At 37.3% G+C, this 16563-nt stretch overlaps 1 protein-coding gene and 1 long non-coding RNA gene across 2 annotated transcripts in view; one reads left to right on the plus strand and one right to left on the minus strand.

Annotated features, from left to right (window-relative positions):
• LOC134675463 (uncharacterized) overlaps positions 1-16563 on the minus strand; it is a 372967-nt gene that overhangs the window by 285710 nt on the left and 70694 nt on the right. The gene's annotated exons all lie outside the window — the stretch shown is intronic.
• LOC134675529 (uncharacterized) lies at positions 3571-4733 on the plus strand. Its single transcript, XR_010099759.1, has 2 exons — positions 3571-3916; positions 4098-4733. It is a non-coding gene; the product is annotated as an uncharacterized LOC134675529 (long non-coding RNA).

Below are 16563 nucleotides of genomic sequence, written 5' to 3' on the forward strand. Positions count from 1 at the left end.
TAAGTTCGGTCACTATAGTCGCACCAATAAAAGTCTGCAGCAGATTTGATAGCCCACGCAGCGTAAGTGTTATTTATACGTCATAATTTCATAGAAGTTTGACGTTTAAAATGACACTTGCACTGCGTGGGCTATCAAAATCGCTGCAGACTTTTTACGGTCTAACTCTACCGTCATGTTATAAAAAACTACAAAGCTAAACCTAAGTTACTACACAGAATAGTCCCCCTTAAAGGTGTCAACACAGCAGACTGAGACAATCCAGCGCGGAGACAAATTAAACGTACATAGGCCGCGCTCTAGCACTCTCCACTCTAGTGCTGGGACACGGCGGGGCTAGGTTATCGATGAACATAAAATATAGTTGGTCAAACCAAATTTGTCAGTAAATCAGAACAAAAAAACTATACTCATCCTTTTCTGTTGGGTGCTAGTACTAGTGTAAGACAAAGATAGTATGATTCTCTCTATGTTTGAAATGAGACAGTCCTTTGACAAACAATAGTTTATAACTTCGATAGAAAAAAAGTTATGCATATCTATAGATTTTCTATTTTATATTTCTTTAGACTGCTAGCTTTAATGTAGTTTAAACATAGTTTTATTTTATAATATAGGATGATATCTCGTGCAAGAGTATTACATTAATTGTAACGTTGTCCTTTAAGGATTACTCACGTTACACCGGGCCGTGTCCGGGCCGGAGATTCCGGGGCTTACTTGTCTATGACATGACAGGTGATCACGTTATGCTTTCCATAGAAAACGATGCGCCGGAAGCTCCGGCGCGGACACGGCCCGGTCTAACATGAGTCAACCTTAAATGATTCAAAATTCATTTAGTAAACTGTGAGTTAAGGTGGTAAGCTAAACTAACTGAACTACTTAACTGTACAGTGCAGCCTGTACCTACTGTTTACAATACAATAAAATATTTTCACTTTATTATAGCTCACCAACACTAAGTATGAGTAGCTTTAGGTAAGACGTTAACATTTTTAAATTGATACGAATTGGTAATCAGTCCAGTTATTTTTCTTATTTTTTATTCTATTATTATAAATTACTATAAAACTGACGCTAACAAGTCTAAATGACGTAAGAAAAATTCTCCTGTCTGATAATGTTAACAAAAATACCGATAGTTGTGTCCCATCCCTACAAGAACAAAGCTGCAGCATGCACTCGGCCCCACAATAGCGACACGAGAAACATACAAATACATATCGCTCGAGGGCCGTAATCTCATTCTGTGTCGGGGAATTTATTTTATCGATGTTTTTGTCTGCACGGTTTGTTTCGCTCTATTTTTGAGGCGGTAAAAGGTAAAGATATGCGATCAGTTCGTTTTCGCGTTTGTGTTGACGCGCTTAAAAGTTGATAGAGCTTCAGGCCGATAGACATCGGCTATGGTGACTGCTTACCATCAGGCGGACGGTATGCTTGTTTGCCACCGACATGGTAGGTATAACAGAAATAAGCACGTATAAGCCCTTAAGAAATTGCTTGTATTTGAGAAAATTCGACCCATCCCGCTGTGGCCCAGGTGGCCGAGTGGTTTAGGCATCTGCTGCGAATGTAGAAGATGCTGGTTTGATTCCAGCCCTGGGAACGGAGCCGTTGGTGACTTTTTCTTTCGTATAAGACATCTATTTCAGTTTCTAAACAACCTCTAAATATGAGTGTTATTATGAACTCACATTTATAGACGTGTCTATCGCGAATTTATTTTATTAAGTACCTTTATTTATCGACGTTTTGACACAGGTTTCACTGGTCGTGGTCGCGGCTAACTAATGTCCCAGCAAAATGTCAAAACAGAGATTTGTGCAACTACCCGAGTGACTTAATATGTGTTCAAAACGCGAAAGTTTCTTTTATATTATAGTGTTATTATGGTTGTGTTGTTCTGTAAGCATTAGGTTGTTTATTCACTAAAAACTATCCTAAAGAAAGGCCAGGTCAAGAGCACCCTAAACCGGCGAGCGTGTATGAGGAATGTTATGAAAGTGAAGGAAGCGAAAGAGGTATGTCAGGATCGTAGCAAGTGGAAATCCGTGGTCTCTGCCTACCCCTTCGGGAAATATGCGTGATCATATATACGTTTGTAAGTATGTATGTATGTAAAAACTATTATGAGCGTCACCTACATTTTAAACCAGCAAACTGTTTTTTAGGGTTCCGTAGGTACCCAAAGGGTAAAACGGGACCCTATTACTAAGACTTCGCTGTCCGTCCGTCTGTCCGTCTGTCCGTCTGTCCGTCTGTCCGTCTGTCCGTCAGTCTGTCACCAGGCTGTATCTCACGAACCGTGCTAGCTAGACAGTTGAAATTTTCACAGATGATGTATTTCTGTTGCCGCTATAACAACAAATACTAAAAACAGAATAAAATAAAGATTTAAGTGGGGCTCCCATACAGCGAACGTGATTTTTGACCAAAGTTAAGCAACGTCGGGCGTGGTCAGTACTTGGATGGGTGACCGTTTTCTTTTTGCATTTTTTTCCGTTTTTTTTTTTTGCTTTGTGGTACGGAACCCTTCGTGCGCGAGTCCGACTCGCACTTGCCCGGTTTTTTTTTAATTTATTGAGAAACGTTATGATAACGTTATGGAGCGACGTCACCCCAGAGGCCAGAAGTAACGCAACGTACTAACTCACTTCGGCCTCTGAAGTCGTAAAAGCTACGCTCGTAAAATCAACCTTGGAGCGTGACACAAGGAATGACAAATGACTGTTTGAGTTATTTGGAAAAGTTTTTTGAGCGATCGAAGGATTCAGGGTCACGGATCCGCGTTGATAGTAGTAAACTAATAGGTACATATCACGTAGATAATAGTACAGTCCCATCAGATATATCGGAGCGGCCAAGGTGTTTACAATATCTGAACACGCACTCTAACGCCTTGACAATAGAGGCGTGTTCAGATATTTGTGAGCACCTTGGCCGCTCCGATATATCTGATGGCGACTGTAATATAGTGATCTCTGTCTCTCTCTCTCATTCGTTCTTACAGGTGTTCTGTCTTGTTTTGTTTCTACCTATCTGCTCTGTTTCTGCACCTCTAGCACATCTTGCATCCGCGACTTAGACCGCGACTCGAGTCGCCATTCCCGCGGCTGTCAAATCTGTCGATTTCCGTAGCATAACTTGTACCCGCGACTGCAACAGCCGCGTAGAGAACTCAAAGTCGCGGCGCGACTCGTCAGTGTTACCCGGCGAAATCAAAGTCTAAACAAATCGATATTTGCAAGTGGCAACACTGAATCGGAAACCAGGGATGTGCTAAATCATTCGTTCTTTGGTGGTAAAAAATCTAGTTTTTTGTCGATGGTTAAGTTTTGCCTGTCAAAGTCAAGGAATTTTCAAATTTTGTTAACATTTAATTACGGGAAAAAATATGAAAAAATGTAAGTAGTAGAGCCTTATATACTTAATATTGATAATATTCCTTAAAATATATATTGTTTAAAAATTTCTGTTTAATAAACCTTATAAATAAAATATTTTTGTAAGTAACTATAATAATGGAATTGCTATTATTGGTTTTGTTCTCATATTCCTGCACCTCTAGCACATCTTGCATCCGCGACTTAGACCGCGACTCGAGTCGCCATTCCCGCGGCTGTCAAATCTGTCGATTTCCGTAGCATAACTTGTACCCGCGACTGCAACAGCCGCGTAGAGAACTCAAAGTCGCGGCGCGACTCGTCAGTGTTACCCGGCGAAATCAAAGTCTAAACAAATCGATATTTGCAAGTGGCAACACTGAATCGGAAACCAGGGATGCGCTAAATCATTCGTTCTTTGGTGGTAAAAAATCTAGTTTTTTGTCGATGGTTAAGTTTTTCCTGTCAAAGTCAAAGAACTTTCAAATTTTGTCAGCATTTAATTATGGGAAAAAATATGAAAAAATGTAAGTAATAGAGCCTTATATAATTAATATTGATAATATTCCTTAAAATATATATTGTTTAAAAATTTCTGTTTAATAAACCTTTTAAATAAAATATTTTTGTAAGTAACTATAATAATGGAATTGCTATTATTGGGTTTGTTCTCATATTCCTGTTGTAAATAGTGTTTTTCTTTTTCAGAATAAGTTCAGCATTATCCTAGACACGATTGATATCCCAGCACCCAAAGGAAAATATTATTAACAGGAACGTGCCAACGGGACCCGAAGTGGAGATTCAGGAAAAGAAACACACTAGGCAAGCTTGTAGGTTTCAAACGCGGAGCTGTCCGCTTTTCTAAATTAACTAAGATGTGAGAACCGCTTTAGCTTTAAGAACACCACCGACGAAGTGAACTATTAATAATAACCCTAATGGTTATGGCGTACCTATCTAAGCTGCCACAGTAACTCTCAAATAAGTTTCATATAGTTTTTCTTGTGCCAATAATGGATGGCATGTGTGTGTACTGTGTACCTAACTGTTTATGATGTGACAAATTGATATGAGAAGCTTATTTCATAGTCCTCGATGAAGTCATGACCATATTTTATTGTCTTGTTTATAAACCAATTTTCTTTCCAGGGTGATATTTAATTGTCCTACGCCGCATGTCGAAGAAAAAGGAAGAGAGAAAATACTTTTCAAGGGTAATAAAGAAGATTCTTACAATTTCTCTATAGTGGTTCTAGATGTTAATATATATTAGGTTTAATAATAAGAAGTCGAATATTGCAAGAATATATAAGGCAAAGCAATATACTATTAATTTAAATATTGTTTTTTTTCTCTCCTGTATTTTTACCTGAAAAGAAACAAAAATAAAGTAGGTAGGTAAGTACCTAGAACTCCTAGAAGCCATGATTAATTAGCTCCCCAAGGCCCACTTCATACCTAATGCTGACAGCAACTTATCATAGCATGATCGTATCAGGCCCTGTCAAACATGAAGTGAAACATCTAGAACACGGGTTTGATCTAGAGGAGTTTCAATATGGTAGACCATATATTATGATAACCGTACCTATGCTACCTACGCAGACTATGACATGAGCGTAATAACTCCTTCAAAATATTGTTGGTCGGCTCGGTCCAGTCACGTCACGGTATGGTGTTGTCAGGGGACGGAATGGTTTAGTGGGTGATGACTGATAATATTTCATACAAAGCATGATTTTGAGCCGGACATGATCCTGTTATAGCCACGTATTACATCATTCTGTTACAGTACGATGCAGCGGGCACAGGCCACATGTACATAGGTATGTTTTGTTGAAGTCGAGGAAGGTTCCAAACGGTACCTAAATAGTAAGAGATTGTTGAAATTAGACATGTAACCGTGATCCTAAATATTACTACTAAGACTATGGCTTACTTAATAAGTTGGATAGTTTGTTTTGAACATTTGTACCTACCCACCTCATCGGCTTCATTTATGTACAAGCAAGCGGGCTCCGTTGTTAGGTTGATGAAAGTTTTGTGTAAGGAAGTCTTAGGATTACTTTTACAAACTTACGAACCTGAATTGAAATTTAAAAATCCTACATATATGTACCTAATTACTTAATTGAGTACCTACAAACTAGCTGCTTGAAATTAAAGTTGTAAACATGATGGGTGTGTTGTGGTACTTGTAGGTATCACCGTGCATAATCAACATAAGAGTGCGTAAAACGCATTTAGTGATTGTTCCATACTTCCGTATTCCTTAGGGCAATAAGTAATTATACAAATTATATTATTACATAATATATGAAACTTGTTTTTAAGTTATAATTATCAAGAGTTTAGTTAAAAAAGTACAAGCAAACCACCCGCGAGAGCGAGTCGCGTTATAAAGTCGCGTAGACTTCGACTCGCGGATTGACATAAAGACGAGAGAATATTTTGTCTCAAAATAGGCAGTTGTGCTACGGATTTTAGTTCAAAGTCGCGATCGTTGTCATTTTCTGACAGTGACACCTGATCGCGAGTTTGTCGCGACTCTCGCGCGTGAGTTGTGCTGCCAACACGCGACAAGCCGCCAAGTCGCGCCGATCTGTCACTTCTCACGCCTGTCGCGGCCAGTTGTGCTAGAGGTGCTGTTGTAGTGTTTTTTTTTTCAGAATAAGTTCAGCATTATCCTAGACACGATTGATATCCCAGCACCGAAAGGAAAATATTATTAACAGGAACGTGCCAACGGGACCCGAAGTGGAGATTCAGGAAAAGAAACACACTAGGCAAGCTTGTAGGTTTCAAACGCGGAGCTGTCCCCTTTTCTAAATTAACTAAGATGTGAGAAGCGCTTTAGCTTTAAGAACACCACCGAGGAAGTGAACTATTAATAATAACCCTATATAATGGTTATGGCGTAGTACCTATCTAAGCTGCCACAGTAACTCTCAAATAAGTTTCATAGGTATAGTTTTTCTTGTGCCAATAATGGATGGCATGTGTGTGTACTGACTACTGTGTATCTAACTGTATATAATTTGACAAATTGATATGAAAAGCTTATTTGTGACGTTCCACGGGAAAAGGTACCTTATGAGGGTTTCTAGTTTCGGAGATATGAAATGTTTTGTAAAGAGGTGAAAAAATGCTCAATTTTTTTTTATTGTGTGATCTGAAACCTTAATGCGTAACGTTTGTTTACCTGTTTTTATTTTTGTTATAAGTTAGTTATAAGCCTAGTAATGTCGTCTCAGAGTTTAGTCGAAAAGGTACCTTATGGAAAAAAGATTGAAAATTCCCAAAAAAACTAGTCAATACGGGAAAAGAAGTTTGGTAGAGAACTGTATTAGCATTCTGCAAAACTAATTTGATAATTTCAGTTCTGGTTGGGGCGCCTAGCAAATATTATAACCGTACATCGACCGACATTACAAATCCAAGTAGCCTGCTATTATACCAAAGTTACTCTCGTCAAGTCTTTCTTAACTAGAATAATCTTCATTTGGTTTGGTCGCATGCAATAAATCAGCCATTGGTTTGCTGAAAAATGCCAATACCCGACGCATTACCTTATGGAATATCTGAGGTCATTGAACCTCAATGCCGCTAGTCTTCAATGGCAACCAAAATATATTATTGATAAGAAATAGACTATTTATACCATCTTTACCCCAAAATATTATTAGTTTATCCTAACTGTTCCATCATCATCATGCCTCATCATGTAACTTAACCACAAGGTACCTTTTCATTACATACAAATTATTGGTCTTTTTTTAGATTATTATGACGAAGAACTAATTAAATTTGTGGCAGTTTAATGTAAATTAATATTTTCTATTCATAAAAGATAAACTTCAATGTGATTGATGTTTTGTAGTGATGTATTATTAGATTTATTTCCATAAGGTACCTTTTCGTAAATGTATGGAGCAAATACTGTAATTGTTATGTAAGTTTAAAGTAGCATAAGGGGTTAAATATAGTATTTAGTTGGGGTTTTAGGATTTATTTCATTTGAATGACAGAATTTCTTTCATATGTGCTCAGAAAAATTGATTGTGTGTTACATTGAAAGTAAAAATATTCAATTTTCTGATTTTATATGAAAAAGTCAGAAAATACATTTTCACCTCTAAATCGGTATTGCTTTTTGCTTAAACTGTCTCTCAGTGTCGTTTTCTAATAGATACAATTTAAATCTTGAGAGCTCATTGCAATCAATCGTGAAAATGAAATAAAACTTTATTTTCAAGAGATTGGTTAGTATACACATAAATCAGTCGATATCAAAGGTTTCTATTTGCATTACAGAACAAGTCGCAACATTTTTTTAATCTCAGATATATAAGGTATTATTATTTGTAGTCAACTATGTAACTTACTTCAGGAACATAGTTTTTTAGGCGGCTAAACTTAAAACTTCTCTATTGTAAAGTTGCTCATTTCACAACATTATTTTCAAAAAATCATATCTCTGTAACTACGCAACTTAGAAGGTTGATCTTTTGTGTTATCGATAGCTTATTTATTGTAGATTACTGGGGTATGCATAACTCCATACCCGCCATAAGGTACCTTTGCCCGTGGGACGTCACATTTCATAGTCCTCGATGAAGTCATGACCATATTTTATTGTCTTGTTTACAAACCAATTTTCTTTCCAGGGTGATATTTAATTGTCCTACGCCGCATGTCGAAGAAAAAGGAAGAGAGAAAATACTTTTCAAGGGTAATAAAGAAGATTCTTACAATTTCTCTATAGTGGTTCTAGATGTTAATATATATTAGGTTTAATAATAAGAAGTCGAATATTGCAAGAATATATAGGTAAGGCAAAGCAATATACTATTAATTTAAATATTGTTTTTTTTCTCTCCTGTATTTTTACCTGAAAAGAAACAAAAATAAAGTAGGTAGGTAAGTACCTAGAACTCCTAGAAGCCATGATTAATTAGCTCCCCAAGACCCACTTCATACCTAATGCTGACAGCAACGTATCATAGCATGATCGTATCAGGCCCTGTTAAACATGAAGTGAAACATCTAGAACATGGGTATGATCTAGAGGAGTTTCAATATGGTAGACCATATGATAACCGTACCTATGCTACCTACGCAGACTATGACATGAGTGTAACGACTCCTTCAAAATATTGTTGGTCGGCTCGGTCCAGTCACGTCACGGTATGGTGTTGGCAGGGGACGGAATGGTTTAGTGGGTGATGACTGATAGTATTTCATACAAAGCATGATTTTGAGCCGGACATGATCCTGTTATAGGCACGTATTACATCATTCTGTTACAGTACGATGCAGCGGGCAAAGGCCACATGTAGGTATGTTTTGTTGAAGTCGAGGAAGGTTCCAAACGGTACCTAAATAGTAAGAGATTGTTGAAATTAGACATCTAACCGTGATCCTAAATATTACTACTAAGACTATGGCTTACTTAATAAGTTGGATAGTTTGTTTTGAACATTTGTACCTACCCACCTCATCGGCTTCATTTATGTACAAGCAAGCGGGCTCCGTTGTTAGGTTGATGAAAGTTTTGTGTAAGGAAGTCTTAGGATTACTTCTGCAAACTTACGAATCGAATTGAAATTGAAAAATCCTACATATGTACCTAATTACTTAATTGAGTACCTACAAGCTAGCTGTTTGAAATTAAAGTTGTAAACATGATGGGTGTGTTGTGGTACTTGTAGGTATCACCGTGCATAATCGATATAAGAGTGCGTAAAGCGCATTTAGTGATTGTTCCATACTTCCTTATTCCTTAGGGCAATAAGTAATTATACAAATTATATTATTACATAATATATGAAACTTGTTTTTAAGTTATAATTATCATGAGTTTAGTTAAAAAAGTACAAGCAAACCACCCGCGAGAGCGAGTCGCGTTATAAAGTCGCGTAGACTTCGACTCGCGGATTGACATAAAGACGAGAGAATATTTTGTCTCAAAATAGGCAGTTGTGCTACGGATTTTAGTTCAAAGTCGCGATCGTTGTCATTTTCTGACAGTGACACCTGATCGCGAGTTTGTCGCGGCTCTCGCGCGTGAGTTGTGCTGCCAACACGCGACAAGCCGCCAAGTCGCGCCGATCTGTCACTTCTCACGCCTGTCGCGGCCAGTTGTGCTAGAGGTGCTGTATTAGTTTTAAGTAGAGATGCCCCGAATAGTGAATTTGGCCGAATACCGAATATTCGGCCTCCTCTCTCGGCCGAATACCGAATATTCGGTGACCGAATATTCGGCATTACATGCGAACATTTTGAGTCACAATTATTACGAAAACTGTTCGCCAAGAAAGCACAACGTTTGCTAAGATATATGTTTATGTTGAACAGAATTAATGAATGTAGTTAGAGTCAATCAAATCAGACCCATGATAAAAAATAAAATATTTTGGAATCAACAAATGCTCAAAAACTTGCCTTCTTGTTTAACCACTTTCCAAGAATACATTTTAGATATTAAATATAAAGTTTTTGGTTATTTTTTTGTGAAATTTTTCATTTTAGGTAGGTGTGACAGATATTCGGTATTCGGCCGAATAGTAGGCAACATTCGGCCGAATACCGAATATTCGGCAAAGTGGCCGAATAGGCCGAATACCGTATAGTTGCCGAATATTCGTGGCATCCCTATAGTTCGTTTTTTTTAGCATTAGAAATTAAGTAAACAATCTTGATGTGTCTTTTAATTGAAAACCACATTTTAAAAATAAGTTACGGCAAATATGTAACAATTATGAATCTAATACGATCATTTATATTCTTCTGCTTTCATAAGTAATAGTTTTTGAATTATAAAAAGCGTTTTTCAATTAAAAGACATGTCAAGATCGCTTACCTTCTTGCAAGTTCTTTCTAATGCTAAAAAAAACGAACTATAGTTTTAAGTCTTAATTTTGGGTGCCCTGAATGTGTCTTACAGACACTGCTTATGCTGAGCGGCATCCTATTTGGTGTACGTTTCTTTACTTATTTGATTTTCTGTACCTAATGTATGTTTTTACGCCAAATATACAGGGTGCTTCCTGTAACAGGAACAATAAATTAAACTAAAGGCTGTGTGAGAGAAGAGAGCAAGCTCTTAGTGGCGGAGAGGAAAATCTGGCGGAAGATTCTGGGACCTATCAGAGAGGAGGATGGAACTTGGAGGCGAAGAAAAAATAGGGAGCTAGAGGAGCTGGTTGCGATGCCTAATATAATTGGCGAGATCAAAGCAACACTACTCCGCTGGCTTGGTCACCTGGAGAGAATGGGGGAGGATCGTGCTGTGAGAAGAGCGTATGTGGGGCGCCCGGGCGGAAAACGTCCGTCTGGGCGTCCCAGATACCGCTGGAGTGACGAAGCCCAAAAAGACCTGTCTGCCCTCGGAATACCCAACTGGCGTGAAGTGGCGCAAAATAGGGCAGAATGGCGCTCTCTTATGTCAGAGGCCAAGATCCTCTTTGGGTCACTGAGCCAGTGATGTATGTATGTAAAGGCTGTACTCCTCAAACTGACCAACATTTGTTCAGCAACTTTAAAAAATTATGAATCCTTTAGACTTTCTCTTTTTCATACAAAATAAATATTGCCTTCAATGTACTTACGCTGACATCAGTGTGTTTGACGTTACTTGTCACGCTTTTAACATAACAAAATTTGCAATACATTGCGTCTTAGAATAAATTATAAAGTGTAATAAAAATCAAAACATGAGTTATTTTCAAAAGTTGCTGAACAAATGTTGGTCAGTTTGAGGAGTACAGCCTACAGTTTAATTTATTGCTCTTGTTACAGAAAACACACTGTATATGTTCTATTTTCTATAATTGTAGATTTTACACCCACGTTAGACTTTTGCTTGCTTTACCACGCTTGCTTTTCTATGAGAGGTGATCACGTGATGCTTTCCATAGAAAATGATGCGCCGGAAGCTCCGGCCCAGACACAGTCCGGTCTAACGTGAGTTATCCTTTATTGTAGCTATTGGCATCAAGAGGATAGTGGAAGACGGCTTCTTGATACAAACGTAGTTCACCATTTTCCTCTTCGGAATGTGATATTATGGAAAATATGTTACGTACACCATTATAATGTATACTTATTAACCATTGATTCGGACCTTACAATATATAACCATAGATTTCCCGATTTGTTGACTATAATAAGATTTAGGAGCAATGCGCTCCACTCACTATCAGTATAATGTCATTATTTTGACATTTCTTCAAAAATATTAAAAATGTTTAATAACTTCATTATCGTCCATCATTCTTTCTGTCATTTCTGATTTCATCATTCTAATCAATTCACTGTCAGTATAATGTCATTTCTAGTATCATTACTTTGACAGAACTCCAATACTGACGGAAATTATTAAAATATACTTCATTACTTGCCGTCATTCCTTCATGACACTCCCTACACTATCACTAAAAACGTCATTCCGTCAAATTAATGTCAGTATCCATGATAGTGTCGGGGCCGTACAAAAAACAAATGCCATAAAAAGTTTTAAAATCTCCTAACTCTAATAATTTGTATTTGTATAGCCTCTTCTTCTGAACTTTGAACTGTTTGCTTGGATTGTTGGCAAAGTTTGTTCACTGTACCTGTTGGCAAAGGCCTCCTCCAACTCTTTCCAGTATTTCCTCTGCATGGCCAGTCTTGTCCAGAATGGTCCTACAGTATTAGTAGTTTTTTTTTTTTAGTTATTATTTAATCCTCCCATCGTTTCAGTTGTAAGCCTCTAGATCTTGACCCGAACTCTAATAATAACTAATTTAAAAAAATCGAATAAGCTAACGTAGAGTTAAAGCTGTGGTTAATATACATTAGATTGTGTAAGAATTATTTACAAAATGTTTATATCATGAGAGGAAGAAAACTATAATTGTGTGGGTAAAGATGCTTTGGAGCATTCCATGAAATTGTCTACCGTTGTCCCGTACAAACGCGAAGTTTCTGAAGATTTAAAGGTATAAGAGTTTCCTTTCCTATGACAAATGGTCAAAAATATGCACAGAAAAATAATCGCCTGCTTTAAATGCCGAGAAAAAAGTCGCAACACAGGAAATAAAATGCGTTTGTACGGGACAGCCCGTGGAATGCTCCTTTATTCAATCAACAATAGAAAACAAAAGAATCAACTGTGCCAGAATAAACTAAAACTCACAAAACGTACCTTTTTAAAAAGCTTCTTAACTCCTTAAGAAACTATCGCGAATAAAATTTACATTTTTCACTTAATTACGCCATGAAAAGCAACGCAAGCTTTCACACGGCCCACCTCAAGGCGTGCGCCATACAATGCTTTTTACTAAATCACAATTTCCCTAATAGACCACGGGCCAGGAGCAAATATCGTCAGTCATCGCCTCCCGCTTGATACTTTGTCAGATGATAGTTTAGATGCTATCATGAATTAAAAAAATAGTCAGCTGGTTGTATCGCGGTGGAAAGACCGTCAGTTGATCATGTCCGCAAATCCATAGGACGTTTATTGAAAGGCCTGATGAAATACTAAATGCAAAGATTCATGATTTAGTTATTGCTATAATCAAAAAGGTACAGCGCTTATTTTTTACATGTTTATGCAAGTACCTGACGGTCTTTCCACCGCTATACAACCGGCTGACGGTTTTTTTATTTATAACATCTAAACTATCTTCTGACAAAGTATCAAACGGGAGGCGATGACAAAATTTATTTTATTTTTTTACATGTTTCGGTGGCTGCCATTCCTCAACCCACCAACGGAGCGCCAGCTGACGTCCATGAGGGATCATCATTCATAGCCGTTAACCAATATACGAGTTATCACCCGGGAGGCGATTGGTCATGAAATCTGTTCGTGGCTCGCGGTCTATAAAAACTAAATAGGCACATGACTTAGCAGTACCGATGATGGATGCTTTAAGTGCCCCAGTTTTGGTACTTATTGGTTTATTGATGAGGACGCTATAAACATACGACCTTACCTTAGGGGTGTACAGTCGCCATCAGATATATCGGAGCGGCCGAGGTGCGCACAATATCTGAACACGCACTCTAACGCCCTGACAATAGAGACGTGTTCAGATATTTGTGAGCGCTTTGGCCGCTCCGATATATCTGATGGCGGCTGTAGGTCACCTGCAATAAGATGTTCTTCGAAGGCCGCAAAAATATGTGACGCGGTCCTATGGCTCTACAAATAAGATCGTGTCATATATTTTTGCGGCCTTCGTTGGGTACAGTCATATTATTGCAGGTGACTGTATAAGATTTTAAGGACAAGTGGAGAAGCAGTTAATTTATAGTATTATAGTTTATTTAGTCTATTATGCCAGTTTTAATAGCTTACCGAATTAAGGCCAACCTCCGAAAATGATCTAACCCAAATAGAATTTCGAATTAAAATGGAAAATGGAATAAACGAAGGTTCAAAATTAAAAACTGCATTAATAACAAGGGGGACTCAGGAGAATATTGGAACTGCCGGCCTAGCCAAAGTAACAATCGCTATCGCTACGACAACGAAACTCTTTGCGTCTCTCTATCAATCTTCAATATTAGTGCGACAGTGACAGTGGCGATTCGATCACTACGTAGTAAATAAAATATATATTTAAAATAAGTTAAAATCAAAGACAATTTATATTTTTACTTTGTTAATTTGATAAAACTAACCAAATTGTATGTAAGTGCTCCTATGTATGAAGAATTAGGATTGACAGTCACAAATAAAGCCAATATATTAAAAATAATTCCAAACCCTTATATGTATACAATCCCCATAAACATTTCAATAGCGCGATGTAGAAATCGCCACTCACGGTACAGCGCCATCTCGCGTGATATTTGGTTAACATCTTTCTATGAAATTCCTTACGGAAGTAAGGACGCGAACACAAATCTTTGACGCCTAGATAATTTTTCAGGTACAAAAGGAGTAGTAAAACAGAATTTCACAGGAATGCAGAAAATAATTGCTATTCTCCTCAAATTAGGCTCAAAGGAACCTCAAAGGCTTTGCCGTATAATTAAGACAGAGTCTGATTTTTCCTGTACAATATTCGTAGCTTCATTTGTTTTTTAAGGAATTAAAAATTAATGTGACTTTTTGAAGTTACGGTCTTTTGGAAGGGTTGCTTTATTATGTTTGTACGGTTTTCTTTTCGGGTTTTTATAAACTTTGAAGGAATCACAATGTCAGATGGATAACTTTATTTTGGGTTCATTAAAAAGTATTCGGGGTCACTTTGTGAAGAAATTTATTTATTAAGGTATCGGTTTTTTGCTCTTGAGTGTAGGAAAGTTTGCATGGCCAGATGGTAGACATGAACCCAGCTTAAAAAAGAAACAAAATATATATAGTTATTTGTTTTACAAGGGGGCAAAGTTGTTGTTTAACCGCTCGTGCTAATACTGATACCCGAGCAAGCGAAAGATTCAAAAATTGAACCACGAGCGTAGCGAGTGGTTCGAAAAATGGAATCTTGAGCGTTGCGAGGGTTTCAAAGCACGAGGTTTAAACAAAATTTGCCCCCGAGTGATACACAAAATTTTTCACCACACCAACCCGAAGAAAATATTAACTGTAAGATATCAAGCAAAATCAAACCAAATCAAATCCAAATGAATGTTATTAAATATTTATCATCCAAAATCATCATTTAAAAGTCAATTCTGTCAGCAAACAAGAAAACAACTCAAAATTTGCAATAAAATAAAATAAAAATTGTGAATAAAATGCAACTTTGCTATCAGTTTTTGAAGTGCAAAGTAAGCCTTTCCGAGCTGGTGCGGGAAAAGAATATTTTAAAGGCTGTTTGGTAGTTTCTAACGCTCTTTGAAGCTTCTATGTACACACACGAGTGTAACTAATCGAACAAAGGGGTAATTTCGACTAACCATTTATTTCTAAATATAAATCCTTATCCATGTCGACATTAAATAAGCCACAAACACGTGTATACAAATATATATTTACCATCGCTACTATTCTAACCCCAAAAAGTCGTAAATTCCGTAAACTTATGACGACAGTTACGCCCTTTTTAAACAATCATCAACTCACTTTCGTAATTAGATTTAACCTTTATTCGAAACCGAGCCTGAAATTTGAGACCTAATAATTACGACTAACGGCCCAATTCGAACTTTAAGATACGTCAATTAATAGATCTATAAACGATATAGATTATAAATGTCAGTGTCAAATGTTACGTTCCTTCAAACAAAAACGTCACTTTTGACACTGGCACTGGCACATCTAATCCATATCAAATACAAAAATCTTAGAGAATATAACCAAATGGAGACGTTCCCCTCTGTCGAAAATAGGCGGCCAATGGTCAACGACATGTCAACCACATGTATGGACTGACGTTTATCTGACATGGCTATGGTTACGTTACGTATACATGTGATGTGCCCCTCCTCCGCAAAAAACGGCAGACTATTTTGTACCGAAAATTATAGACATGGCGTCTCCGTTGGTTATATCCTCTAAGACAAAAATACAAATACAAATACAAATGTTTTATTTCGGAAATAAAACTACAACAATATTACATTTATGCTGGTCACCACACTAGGCATAGCCTGTCTTGTGGTGGACATAATACGGACACAAGTAATACTTATATCGTTTCTAGATCTATTAATTGACGTATCTTAACCTCTAGCAGCCCAGAGACCTATAAAAAGGTCTCCTGTTCCATTATAATTTGAACTTTGTGTTAACAAAATAAAGTTTCATTTTGCTTGGCAAGGTTTGACGTATGGGCCGCTAGAGGTTAAAGTTCGATTCGGGCAGTTAAAGTAAATACTTTGGTTGATTACGATACTTAGGTCGTTCTTAATTTCAAAATTTCAAGCGTAATTTCAACAAATTACTTACACCACGCTCATAGCGATCTAAAATAAGGCTTATATCAATGGATTAAAGTCAAAATTTCATGTGAAAGCGCGTTCTTTATAAGATTTTTGTGAACCAGGCGTGAGTGAATGATAAATGGAAATTGAAATGAGTGAATGACACCCAGTAACAATGGAACGATGGTTCAGGAAAACATCGGTTTTTTGTGTCGCGTTTTTTGTACATTTGCGTACATATGTGGCAATGATAGATTGGGGCCTAAGTAACTTAGTGCGGCCTGTTACAATAATATATTTGTTTGCA

Source organism: Cydia fagiglandana, chromosome 22 (assembly GCF_963556715.1).
Source record: "Cydia fagiglandana chromosome 22, ilCydFagi1.1, whole genome shotgun sequence".
NCBI classification, from domain to species: Eukaryota; Metazoa; Arthropoda; class Insecta; order Lepidoptera; family Tortricidae; genus Cydia; species Cydia fagiglandana.